The sequence below is a fragment of the Magnolia sinica genome, chromosome 9 (assembly GCF_029962835.1).
Source record: "Magnolia sinica isolate HGM2019 chromosome 9, MsV1, whole genome shotgun sequence".
In the NCBI taxonomy this organism is placed as follows: Eukaryota; Viridiplantae; Streptophyta; class Magnoliopsida; order Magnoliales; family Magnoliaceae; genus Magnolia; species Magnolia sinica.
In genome coordinates this window covers 74,181,369-74,195,309 of record NC_080581.1, presented here as the reverse complement: position 1 = coordinate 74,195,309, position 13,941 = coordinate 74,181,369, and positions in this window count along the sequence as shown.

Sequence of the window (13,941 nt, the reverse complement as noted above, 5' to 3'; positions counted from 1 at the left end):
TATTGGTTGAATGGGGACCCTTGCTGAATTTTCTAGCCATTTCGTTGTCGACCTCTAACCAAAGGATTAAGAATTTCAAGATGGTGGGCCCATAAAGTAAAGGTTTGGATCAACGGCAAAAAACTCACATGGTAGTGTTTGCATGTGATCTGTTCCACCCATCTTTTTAGCCTCCTTATTTTAACTGTGGGGCCCAAAATTCCGGATTATCTAAGACTCAGGTGCGCCACACCATAGGGAACAATGCAAAGTCATGCTTGAAAACTCTACATTTACGTGGTGTGGCCCACTTGAAGTTTTTAGTGGCCTGATTTTTCTGTGTCCCTCATCGTAGTGGGGTGCGTATGGTGAATGGCTTCAACGATATATATACAATACGGTGGGGCCCACAAACCTATTGGGAGGTTTTATTTGTTGGGTGCCCCTCCCCAATCTTCCCTTGTGGCGTGGCCCACCTAAGTTTCCGTCTGGGCTGATTTTTCGCCACGTGGCCTAATATCAAAGGGAGGCCCCAATGGACGGGCTGATCTGGTTCCAACATCACGTGGACCCTGCAATAGTGGTGGTCCCGGTGCAACGTGAGCATTTTCAATTATAAAAATATTAGAGAATTGATTAAAATAAAACTAAGGTCAGCGCTTTTATTACAACGTAATTTAAAGTTATTTTAATTAATTTTGTAAAATAGAGCCGTACAATGGTCTGGTCCATGTGAAAATATGCTAAAATCACGCGTTTTAATGACACGTGGCTCCATAGAAAGGGTGCAAAGTGTCACAATGCTAGTGGAAGAAATTGTGGGTGAAAAACAACCGTTTTGCCTCTGCCTGGGCAGGTTTTGCTCCATTTGGGCCCGCAAGCTGAGATGATCCAATGATCAGAACCGTCCATCTTCTGGATTTTGTGATCAACCGTCGATGGTAAGAAAATTAAGATGAATGGATACTTTTGGCCGCCACTTCTTCTAGATGAATTTAGGACGTTGAAAATAAAATTTTAAATGGCTCACATTTGATTCCATAAATCAAAGGTCAGAATCATTAATGAGTGGGTATTTTGGGACCATAGCTTATTAGCGGTAGTAGCAAGTACATGGACGGTTCAAAATCCACGCTGAAACTCATCGAATGCTGACCTTCTGTAGCTGAACAGCAATATGGGCCGTCTAAATTGTGGGCCTTATACCTTAAACTACCGTAGATGATGAGAACACGGCTTACAAATTGGACGGTTGTGATTGCCTACAAGCGACGATGAGCTCATCAGTCACTGCTGATGGAAGCGGATCACGTCCTGCCCCACTTGGATGGACTCGTTCTAGGCAGGGCTCTGTGGGACCCACTGTCATGTGTGGGTTTCATCCACACGGTCCATCCATTTTTTCAGATTATTTTAGCCATAAGTTAAAAAATGACGCAGATCCAAGGCTCAAGTGGACCACAACACAGGAAGCAACGGTGATAATTACGCCCACCACTGAAACCTTCCCATGGCCCACCTTGACTTTTATTTGCCATCCAACCTGTTCATAAGTTCACATACACTGGCAAAACACAAATATCAGCTTGATCCAAAACTGATGCCACTCCCAAGAAGTTTTTAATGGTGACCGTTCAATCCCCACCGTGTGATCCACTTGAGCCTTGGATCTGCTTCATTTTTGGATTCATTCACTAAAACGACCCTGAAAAATGGATGAACGGTGTGGATAAAACCCATACATCACAACGTGCTCACAGAGCCCCTGCTTGGATCGAGTCCGTCCAAGCATGGGCAGGACGCAATCCACTTCCACTGCTGGAGCTAGTTCATTTTTATTTTTATTTTTATTTATTAAGGCATGTGTGGGTCCCACCCAAAAACGAGTTTTAATGAGTTTTCCATCAAAAACCACCAAACCAATGGCTAATTTTGAAGCGAGCTTCTAATGATGGCCATTGGGTTTAATGGTTATTCTCATGGCTGGGAGGTAGAATATGAAAATTAAAAGGTACCAGCGTTCCCAAAATTACAGATGGAAAATGAAAATGGATGGCACCTAAACAAGCTCTTACAGTATTTCACGTGACCGAAATTGTCGGATGTCACATCTGTCAACTACTTTTTAGCTTTGGAGTATGACATGCGTTACGAAGTAATGTCACGTGGCAACGGCCGTAGCAGTTTGATGCAATGAACTTCGTATTGGTTCCTTTTGTTGTGATGCGGCGAGATTTAACTGGACAGTATGCCGTGCTTTTGTTAAAGAGAAAATTACTACCATACATCTCACATTTTATCCACCGCCTTTTACGAACATCCAAAAGTTACCTTCCCAACTTAGACTTGCACGTACAGACAAATTTGAGAACGAAAATACCCCTGCTTTTCAAAGTGATTTTTCTATAGAAACGGAATATAATCATAGCCATAGGTAGCGCAAGCAGGCGTATTTTCATCCTCAAATGCTCTGTCCATATGTGCAAGGTCTAAGTTGGGAAGGTAAGTTTTGAATCATTAATAAAAGACGCTGGATAAAAGGTGGGGGCTACAGTGGTAATTTTCTCATTGTTAAAAATTGGCCCAAGGAGTAAATTATCAATCAATAACTTCCAAATATATTTTATATAGGATTTATCTTCCACATCCAATCAAATCCTCTCATGTTAAGGGAAGGGAGCTTGTTTCAACTAGTACAATAGTCAAGCTATGTTCGTGACATACAGAGTGAAATTATTTATTAATCTTTACATCCACCTATATATGTGCTTATTCACCAAATCAATTAAATAGATAACTAATTAGACTTAAACCTAGTAATTTGTAATACTTTAAACTTTTCAATAGTCCGGTATTGAAAATTATCGGGTGTTATCATGAGATTTTAATTTAATATATACGTGTGTGAGAACACATAACCTACACTATACACTATCGTTCGATAATTCATAATCAACCCATCACTACCAGAAAAATGGGTAAAGGCTACGGATTTAATCCGTAGCCATAGACATATAGCTACAGATTAAATTCGTAGTACGTCCGTCGCATGACCGTCGTTGTAGGTCCTAAAACAATAGGTCTAAAACCTATGGCTACGGATCTAGTCCATAGCAATAGGTTAAAATAGCTACGGATATAATCCATAGCAAATTTTTCTGTAGCCCAAAAAACCTACAGCTACGGATATTATTGATAGCTAAAAGTAGTGTTGGATCCATAGCAATATCCCGAATTTTATAACAGCTACAGTTAATATCCGTAGCTATAGGCTACATTAAATTTTTTTTTTTATAATCATTCATTCATTCATTCAATTACCACTTGCATAATCATTCATTCATTCAACTACCACCTTCATAATCATTCATTCATTCAATTATAATCATTCATTCATTCAATTACCACCTGCATAATTATTCATTCATTTAACTACCACCTTCATAATCATTCATTCATTCAATTACAATCATTCATTCATTCAATTACCACCTACATAATCATTCATTCATTCAATTACAATCATTCATTCATTCAATTATCACCTGCATAATCATTCATTCATTCAATTACAATCCATATGAGCTGCCTCAGATTGAAGCAATTACTAATGGTGAAGAGTTACAAAACCATTTAGCAATGGTGAACCAAGAACTATTCTCTGGTCTCATATGAGCTGCGTCAAATTGAAGCAAGGCAAGAGAAACACTTTCATTTCAGTTGCGGATGACTTCCATGGCCAGCTGGTGAGTAGTCTTGTTCTGCAACTTTGCAAGTTCATCCATGGCTTCATATGTATCTTTGTCAGTAAAAAACTTTAGATTAAATCGTGTCGGTGCCTTTGTTATGCCCTCCCACTTCTCAACTATCTCTTTCAGTTTGTCAAAGCCCTGCATAGGACAGGAAGAAACTTAATGTATGCTTACTTTGCCGGTATAGAACCGTTCAGATTTTTCATTAGTTGCCCCAGGAATGATATGTAGATGAAAATGGAGCAAAATCAAGCATTAAGACACTGCTGATATGGAAATTTTCTGTGGTAGTGTTCATTTAAAAATGGTTAGACATTTGCTAAATTTCAGATCCTAAAACCCATGAAATAATTCAAGTTGCAAGTATGGCTGGAAGAAATTCAGATGTTGTAAATAACATAACCCAAATACAAACTTGGGTACTCACCAGGCGGGTTGTGAAATCGCTGAAAGATTCTCCCTGTCTGCATTTGTGACTCCAGTTGTAGGTTTAGGGATTTGAGAATACATTTACGTTTTAGGTTTAGGTTTAGGTTTTACATTTACATTTAGGTTTAGGTTTAGGTTATAGGTTTAGGTTTAGGTCAGGTTATAGGTTAAGGTTTAGGGAATTGAGTTTAGGTTAGGTTATAGGTTAAGGTTTAGGGAATTGAGTTTAGGTTATAGGTTATAGGTTAAGGTTTAGGCTATAGGTTAATGTTTAGGTTTAGAAAATTGGGTTCGGGTTCGGGTTCGGGATCAGGTTTATGTTTGGGTTTTCAAGTTTAGGTTTAGGTTTAGGTTAGGGAGTTGAGATGTAAGACCTGTACCCTAGTCTGTACCATTCCGTATGCTTCCGTGGTCCTTCCGATCGAATTTCGGCAATTCTCGACTTGTATCCGACGTTTGTGTGCGATCCTAAGCCAAGTCCCGCATACCGAAGTCGGCTCGAATTGAAACCTGTACCTTGACGATCGCGGCGACATCGCAACTTGCACACCGAACCGATACCCAGGGTAGAAGATGTGGGCTTGCGTTCAATTTGAAGAAAACGCCGCGCGTTGCGAATTTTGAGGGAATCTCTACGTTATGTCCCATCAATCAATTAATCAATCAATGTCAAGTACAACCATACCTCAAGTACAAGCTCCATCCCTCCCTTTTCAAAAGTCAACTCTCTCCCCTCACCATCCCTCTTTTACCCCATTTTCAACCACAACCATACCTCCCATCACCTTTTTCTTATAACCACCACATCACCCATCCTTATCATCCCATCATTTCTCTTTCTCCCTTATTTCTCAAAACACTCTCCCAAGCAACAAAAACTCCATACGTCTAAGCCTCTCCAAGCCTTCCCAAACAACAAGTGTGGCTCACCCCCTCATCTCTCATCTCTACCATAGAAACTCCATCATCTGCCGTTAAAAGTTGAGCATAGGAGCTTACAAGCGTACGGGAGCAAGAAGAAGGCCTAGAGGTGGGTGATCTTTGAGTTTCTACCGTTGATTTCATGATTTGAGGGCCCACTAGTTGGTGGGACCCATTTTGATGTATGTGATGTATCAATGGAGGGCCCATAGTGGCGGGGTCCCTCCTTTCTTTCACAGTATCTCTTTCTCTCTCTCTCTCTCTTTCCTTTCCCTAGAATGAAGTGGGCCCTACCAATCATGTTAAATCCACTTCATTCATCAATGGTGTGGCCCACCACATTTTAGGTGAAATCCATCATCCATTTTTGGGATGGTGGGAAGTCCCACATACTATATATAATATATTATATTTATTTTATATTAATACTATATATATATGCATGGTGGTGGGCCACGTACATGTGGGACCCACCATGGTGCATGTGTCGTATCAACACTGTCCAGTGTCCAGGGACGCTGGACGTGCAGCCGTGGTCGTGGTGTGGCTAACGGTGAAGTGTAAACTGACATGGGGTGTACTAGGCTTGGGGTGGACCACCCATGTAGGCCCCACATTGATGTATGTACTCAATCCAAGCCGTCCATCCTTTTCTTCAGGCCATTTTAGGCGTTGAGCCAAATTTTGGGACCAATCCAATTCTCGGGTGGGCCATACCATAGGGAATAGCGGTAATACCGTTAAATCCCACATTGAATCTTCTATTCGCCTAGAACACATTACATATTGGTCTCATTTAGTCGATCATGGGTCGTAGAATCCAATGGTTGGGTCGGATCGAACTGATGCAGGCCCTACTATTGAAAAACCGCAGAAAAACTGATTTTTTTTAAAAATAAAAACAACAGGCAGCGCTGACGCTGCTGCTGCAGAGGCAGGCAGCGCCTGCGCTTGACGGACGGGCGGATTGAGTTGGGCCACGGGTCCCAGCCATGGACCCCACCATGATGTGTTTCAACATCAACACCGTACATTTTGATGGGCCCCTTCTGATCAGGGGCCACCCCAAAAATCAGTCATATCTGCCACTCAGGTAGCCCACATCACTATGAGCAGTGGGTTGAACATCTGCCATTGAAACCCTTTTTGGGAGTCTAGAAGTTTTGGATTATTATGAAATTTGTTTTCCCACTTCATCTGGGTTCGTATGACCTCATCAACGGACTGGATGGCAGATAAACATCACCGTGGGTCCCAGGTCCACGTGACCTTATGAACAGTTGGGTGGCAGATAAACATCATCGTGGGCCCCTGGTCAGTTTGGATGGCAAATAAACATTGGGTGGGCCCCAGGTCTGCATAACCCTATCAACAGTTTAGATGGCAACCGAATCGCTATTTTCGCTAATTGCGAATAGGCTACACAATAGACTTACCTAATCCAAACCCTAACTACTGCGCATAAAAAAATCTCCCTACCCAATTTATTCCAGAAATGCCTCGATTATTTTAACAAGTTTTAGACTGCTCATTAATGGACCACTAGTTTCAAAACTATAAAATAATGTCTATCTCACTGGGTTTGACGCCCATCATAGGTGACGAACTAAGAAAGTGCCCAAAACTGCTCAACTTGGGCCAAAAGCCAAGTACTTAAAATGCGCGAATCCCCTAAGCTGAAATCTAAAAACTTACGTGAAATAGACATTATGCTATTTTACAAAGTTGTGACTTTTCGACCGTTAGATCATAAACAAATTCGAGGCATGAGTTAAGGATATTTTCTTGCTCATATCTGTATAACTGTGGTCCCAAGCGATCACCAATGACCGTCCATCATAAGTGGGGCCCCCATGGTTGATCAAAGTGTCCGATTGTCACCTGATTTTGACAAACCCTAAATCCTATAGTAGGGCACCTTTCTCCTAACGCGAATGAGCTAGTGGACCCCTGAAAGGACATTGTAAATTGAAATCAACCCCCTTATAGGCAAGTATAATGGAAAAGAGGCCCCCAGGGCCATTTGTGTCCAAAATCTAAGACTATAAAAGCCCAGAAATTCTCTCTCATACTCCCATACAAAAATTCAGTTGTAAAAGGGAGAGAGAGAGTGGATAGAGGAGAAGAGAGATTTTGGAGGAGCTTGTGTGAGAGATTTTCCCACCATTGTTGGCCATGACGGAGCTCACGATAGCACCACGTCATAAGGGATAGCCCGTCGGTAGAAAAGAGGTAACTATCGGGCTCTTCATGATTTAAGCCTTATAGGTCAATTGCATGCGCCCCTTACAAACAAATTTCACTAATGCAGGGCACTGACACACTATCCTACGGATCCCAACCTTAGGACCGGCATAAAAAATTGACCTATTGCTTTTAGGTGCGGACTATTATCCCTAGGTTGCCATTTATCGAACCCTATGTCATGATTAATGATTTGTGCAGTGAATAGATGATTACATGTTAACTACTGCGTGCTCGTATGGCTCTCATCCTCCCATAAATTGTTAATCATGTGTAATGTAACTCGAACGTTCAATTATATGCTAGAATAAGTTGAAATTACAAAATTTGTTGCTCATGCTTCCTATTACTCACATGCCTATGCACTAAATATGCCTTACCTCACATGAATTGCTATGTTAGTTGTAATGCGGCCTACGTGTTCGAAATTTCTTATTTGTTGCTTGTACCCATTCCTATAGATGCATAGTTGATTTATTAGTGTTATTGATTGACTATAGCTATTTAGTTAATCGGGTTGACTGACAAATAATAAATTTGTGAGGGCAGCCCTAATTGGGTTGGCCGCCCCAGACTAGTCCAATTGATCCGGGCCGAACACGGATAACCGATAGTAGTCGGACTACAAGGGATACTTACACCCAATGTCAGTTTTGCCAGAGTTTATCCGAGTAAACCGAATTAGCCTAATAACCGACTAACTGTGTGTGTTCACCATGCATGATCACGCCCAGCTGAATCTAAAGCACCTCATACCTTTGAGAGGACAACTATTATCTGTTAGTGATACGATCCTCAAATCTCAGGAGCTGGGCATGGTGGTATGAGACATGGTGTCTGTGCTGTTAGCCTACGCTGGGGTGGCGAGCCTCCCCGTAGTGACCAACGAGCATAGGAGGTGATAGATTCTTGTTCGAACGACCCCCGTCAAGTTACTCGGTCGATGGTTCTGTGCCGGAGTACCATTCGAACAACTCGGGCATAAATGGAATTGGGTGACGAACCCTTCTCCTTGTGATAATTTGGTTATGTGACGAGCCCGCACCTCAGAATTGAGTGATCATACTCGGTGTTTGGGTGACGACCCATACCGAGTTAACCCTCATACCTTTAGGTATCATGCCCTACCTTTGGAATTATTGATTCATGAGATAAATGGGTGATACCTAAATTTGGATCATGGATCACAGGCTCAAATCCGCTATGGCCGCCTTAGGCCAAGTAATCTGGATAAGGCCAATGATTAAATGGAGGTGTTTCAGCTTCTCCAATCTTGCTAGATGAACGAACTTAATTAAATACTTGGCTAACATGAACATTCATAGCATTGCATTAGTATAGGTTAACGACTTAGCAGTCGAGGTCGCATTGAGGGAGTGTTGGTCATATGCGAACATATAAACGTTGTCGCTTGAGGGAGTGTTGGATGGTGAGGGCATACATCATATCATAATACCATGCATATGCATTAATAAGAGTGTCTAGGGACTGTATGCTTAAGTTTTTTTTTATTAATTGTGCATGTGGATATGATAACATGTGTAACTTAGGGTTAATAGAACCACTGAGTGGATCACTCACTCCCACTCTGGGATGGTGTTTTAAAACACCAACTAGACACTTTTATAGATGCATGTACTATGGAGTCTGATGCGTTGGAGGAGGCGCACACGGACTTGAAGGAGACTCAAAGGAGGATTCCTTCGACTCCTCCAACGCATTAGACTCCATAGCACCTGCATCTACAAAAGTGTCCTCGTACTTCCAGTTGCTGGGTGGGCTGATGTAGGACACTTTTAGGGCATCAATAAGATTTTAGAGTCGATACATTTTGTATTTTTTAAACTGTATATTTTGCTCAGTTGTAGTCCTGTATTCTGGATAAACATATTTTACTTATTGATTGATTACTCATGTTAAAATTTACGTTTACTCCAGAGTACATCGCATAGTTTATTTTAATTTTATGAACTGCTCGAATGCTAGTTGAAACAAATTATAAAATCCTGCTTCCACAAAGCATAAGTGGCACCCGGGATGTCGGGAATCAAGTATCTACTCGGCCCCTGAAATCCGGGGTGTTACAGTGTTAGTCTCCATAGGGAGCCTCTGGAGGGAGTGTATGTGGGGCCTTGGATTAAGACCGCTAGTAGTTGTTAGTTAGTTGATGGAAAACCAATTAAAGTCTCTTGTAGGAGCTAATGATATGCGTGGAAATGTGTTCCTTCGACACGTGAATATACGTCCGTCAAGTCCTTGTGTAGGCCTGTACGCTTGTAAAGGTTATGGGTGAACCTATTGAAAACTCATAAGATAGTGAAATATATTACACTTGAGGAGAGTGCGTCCTCCGAGAGTGGATTAAGAAAAAATGAACCACTATACATGCTTGTGTTTGTGATTGTCATTTCAGAACAATTCTATTAATGCTTATGTATTTGATTAGTTAAATTATATAAATGCTTGAATTGGATTCTATACTAGGCACTTAACTTGTAAGCACATACAAGCTCACTATCTCTATAGATTAGTTGCTTATTGTTGCATCAATTATAGTCTATGTGATTGGATCCACTTGGCTTGCAAGCCTAAGTGTTATTTGCCTTCTTAATTTAAATTAGTAAGTTAGATTTTAATTAAGCACGGAATTTTAAGTGATCCTATTCACCCCCATCTAGGACTTAGCCATAATTCTAAGCTCCACAATTTCATTCAAGTTGTTTGCTTCTCATGTATAGGAGGGGTAGATGGGTTATTTAGTCTCTCTAAAATTCGATTGAGTCATGTTTAAAAGTGAACTCTCTTTTGAATTTGATCCAACTTATTTTTCGAACAATTTGTTAAATCAACCAATTTTAAAATTACTCTCATTGTCACAAATCTACAGTGAAGATGAACAAAATTTAGAATTGTGCTTGTTGTCACCAACTGATGGTAAGGGCTGCCAACTCGATTGTGCCTACATGCCTCCAAAAGTCCATACCCCGGTCATCTTATGATTTTTGGTTGTATAAGTGTTCAAACCCAAACATCTACATCTACATGAACTTAGGATTGTATTGTATTTATGATCTGAGTGATGCAACCTTGATCAATGTCTAACAAGCATGTGTTTAGAACCAAACCATCTAGATGCTCACGTTTACGAATAATATTTAGCAAGGTTAATCTTTTTCATAAACTAAATCCTTAGGGTATGGTTTCATTTCCTGAATATATCAAGCCATAGGATTTTTTTACCCAAATATTTTTAGAGAATGGACACACACTAACGTATAATTCAAACTTATGCTATGATATCACATTGCATATTTCATATATCCTAAACTTAGTAGGATTTTATGATTTCCAAATCAATTCAAGAACACGTACACATGCAAATCATTAAAAATTAAACCAGGATCATCCTATAAGAGGATGAGAAATATAATAACTACTTCCATATGTTCTAAACGGTCATGATCGACAATTCACACTCCAATGATATAGATCCTTTTAACTTACCTTCTCCCTAGCTATTTTCTTCTCCTATCATGGAAACTAAATTCATCAAAGATTTATTCCCCCTTCTTAAATTAGCCCATTAATAGGATTTCTTAAAATGATTAAGAATAAGGTACTTAGAGTCTGACCTGAGTTTTTTAAAACATGAGGACATTGCATGTATGTGCATGCTTGTGAGCCACAATCATATGGATGGTTCTAAAATAGACTTCTATTCTAACTATTGCTATAGCATTCAATCTTGAGTTTAATACAAGCCCCCTTCATTAGTGGTTTGGGTGAAATTTTGATATAGACCTTAATATGGTACCAAAGCTTGAACTCTTTTAGCACCTTAAACAATACATCTGAGTCCTTAAAATTATGGTGCGTAGAGTGGGTACTACCCCCCGCTAAGACTTAGCTAGAGATGGACGGTCTCGTCAGGGGCTATATGGAGCCCATTATTATAGATGTGTTTTATACGATCTGTCTATCCATTTTGAAAGACCAGTTTAGGGTATGAGCCCAAAAAGGAGGCAGATTGTAGATTTTAGTAGACCACACTACAGAAGTGGTGATAGTGACCCCCTCTGAAAACTTCCTATGGTCCCACTGTGATGTTTATTTGCCATCCAGCCAGTTCATATAGTCACATAGACCTAGATGAATGGAAAACATAAATATTAGTGTGATCCAAAACTTCCGTTGTACCCAAGAGGTTTTCAGCGGAAGCCATTCAATCCCCATTGTTTTCTGTTGTCTGGTCTATTTGATGATTCAGTCGGCCTTATTTTTGGGCTCATCACCTAAAATAATTTATAAAAATAGATAGACAACTGTGGCCTGGTCCACGTGAGCATTCAACATGCTTTATTTTTGAGCTCATCACCTAAAATAATTTATCAAAATGGATGGACAGCATGAATAAAACATATATATCACAGTGGGCCCCATAAAGCTCCTTGACAGGAGTCCTGATGGGTAGTACCCATTCCCCACCAAAAATTATGGCATTCCTTGCTCCTTGCTAGCCTGGAAGTTTGATGGCTCCTTTTAAGTGACTTTTTAATAATACATGCCATCTTTTAAAGAACCATCACTTCCAAACACTATAATTGTAATTCAGGAAAACAAACCCTATAGAAGCTTTTCGAAAATCTTGCTTTTGTTCGACTCTAATGTCGTACATGTCGGAATATTTTGATACTCTGGTGGAGTGTGTGGATAATACGCAGTCAGTTAAAAATTACTCCAAAACTGCTTACATGATTTACAAAAAATTCAAATTAAACTATCCAAAATATGAACACTTGTTAAAACGCACAATGAACTAAAAACTACTCTTATTTGGTAGCGGAAATATTAGAATTCTGAACATTTATGGAATGGTTAGAAAAAAAATAAATAAAAAATCAATGATTTTTTATTAAAAAACTGAGAAGCTATGATTGTTGAAGGCAACTTCGTTTTATAATGTAAGCTAGATAGATTGGGTTGAAAGCAACCTTATTTTATAATGTAACCTAACTACATTGGTTTCTACAATTTAATTGTTTTAATTTAAGTATAGCTCACGTGTAACATTTGTAAGTACCTGCATATGAAGCTCTTAGGCAGCAGAGTATCAAATAATTCCTGCTTTTTGCAAGTGCCCAGGTAGCATGTAATCATTCATTTTTCTTTAAAAATTTCATTTTTGAAAACATGATGAGCGTTTGGATGCTTGCCCCACTTTAAAGGGGTGCAACGCCCAGTTCCATCAGGCTTAGACTGTGGGGCCCACCTTAATATATTTTTTGTATATCCATACCGTCCATACATTTTTTTAGATCATTTAAGAGATTGTAAAAAAAAATGAAGCAGATGTAAATCTCAGATGGACCACATCACAGGAAACAGTAGCGATTGACCGTTAGAAAGATTTTGTAAGCCACAAAGATTTTTGACCAAGCTGATATTTCTGTTATAGATTCATCCAGGTAGGTATGAAATTATCAATAGTCTGGATGGAAAATAAATATTATGGTGGACCCTAGGAAGTTTTTACTGCTGGGCCTTCAATCATCACTGTTTCGTGTGGTATAGTCCACTGAGATTTTGATGTATTCATTTTTAGGCCATTCTCTGATTAGAACTGGAAAATCGGATGGACGGCGTGGATATACAATACATACATCGGGGTGGGCCCCACGGTGACTACCTGACTGGACTCCACTTGGCTGAATCCGCGCACCACCGTGACAGAAAACTTAGATACTCTGGCATGGGTTGATGGTTGATACGCAGGCACTAAGAAATTGTACACGTGGCATACAAGCAATTGAAATATAACCATTCAAATATCGGCTCTCGCTTTAGATGTATCATAAACCAGAATTTACACTAGTTTGAATATATAACCATCTGATTGGTGGATATTTATACTCGGCCAACTGAAAAGATCTAACCATCCAATTTCAGCAAACAAGTGTCCACGAATTAGAGGCTGTGATGGTTTAACCAATCTAATTTTCGGATTTTGACTTTTCTACATAGGGTTTCACAATTCAGGCGTTTTAATTTAAGTTAATGTTCACCACTGATACAATTTTTGAGTGCCTGTGTATGAACATCATATTCTGCCGGAGTATATTAACTCCTGTTTAAGAATGGCTTTGGCCTAGGGGTGCACATCGAACCATTGGAACCATTGGATCGGTCCAGTTTGGTCCGGTTCTAGATAGCACCGGTTTCGGTTCAAAAAATTCAAGAATCATTGGATATAGATTTGTTTCGGTTTAAGGCCCTGTAGAACTGAACTGAATCGTGAACCGAACCGTTGATTCGAACCATGAACTGAACCGTTGATCTGAACGTTTAGTTAAAAAAAAACCCCTAAATATCTAATCTCTCTACTTTCTAGCCTGACTGCTGCCGCCCTTGCCTGCCCTCTCTCTCGCCGACTGCGCCCCTGCCCTCGCCCTCTCTCTCTCTCTCTCTCTCTCTCACCGTTAGAACATGTATGTGTTACTGTTTATATTTATTCTATTTCCCTGTGAGTTTTTTTTTTAGGGAGATGATAGTTTTTTTTGAAGTTATGTGACTCTGGAATTTGGTATGGCCCCACATTGTATGCATCTGAGCTGTGGAT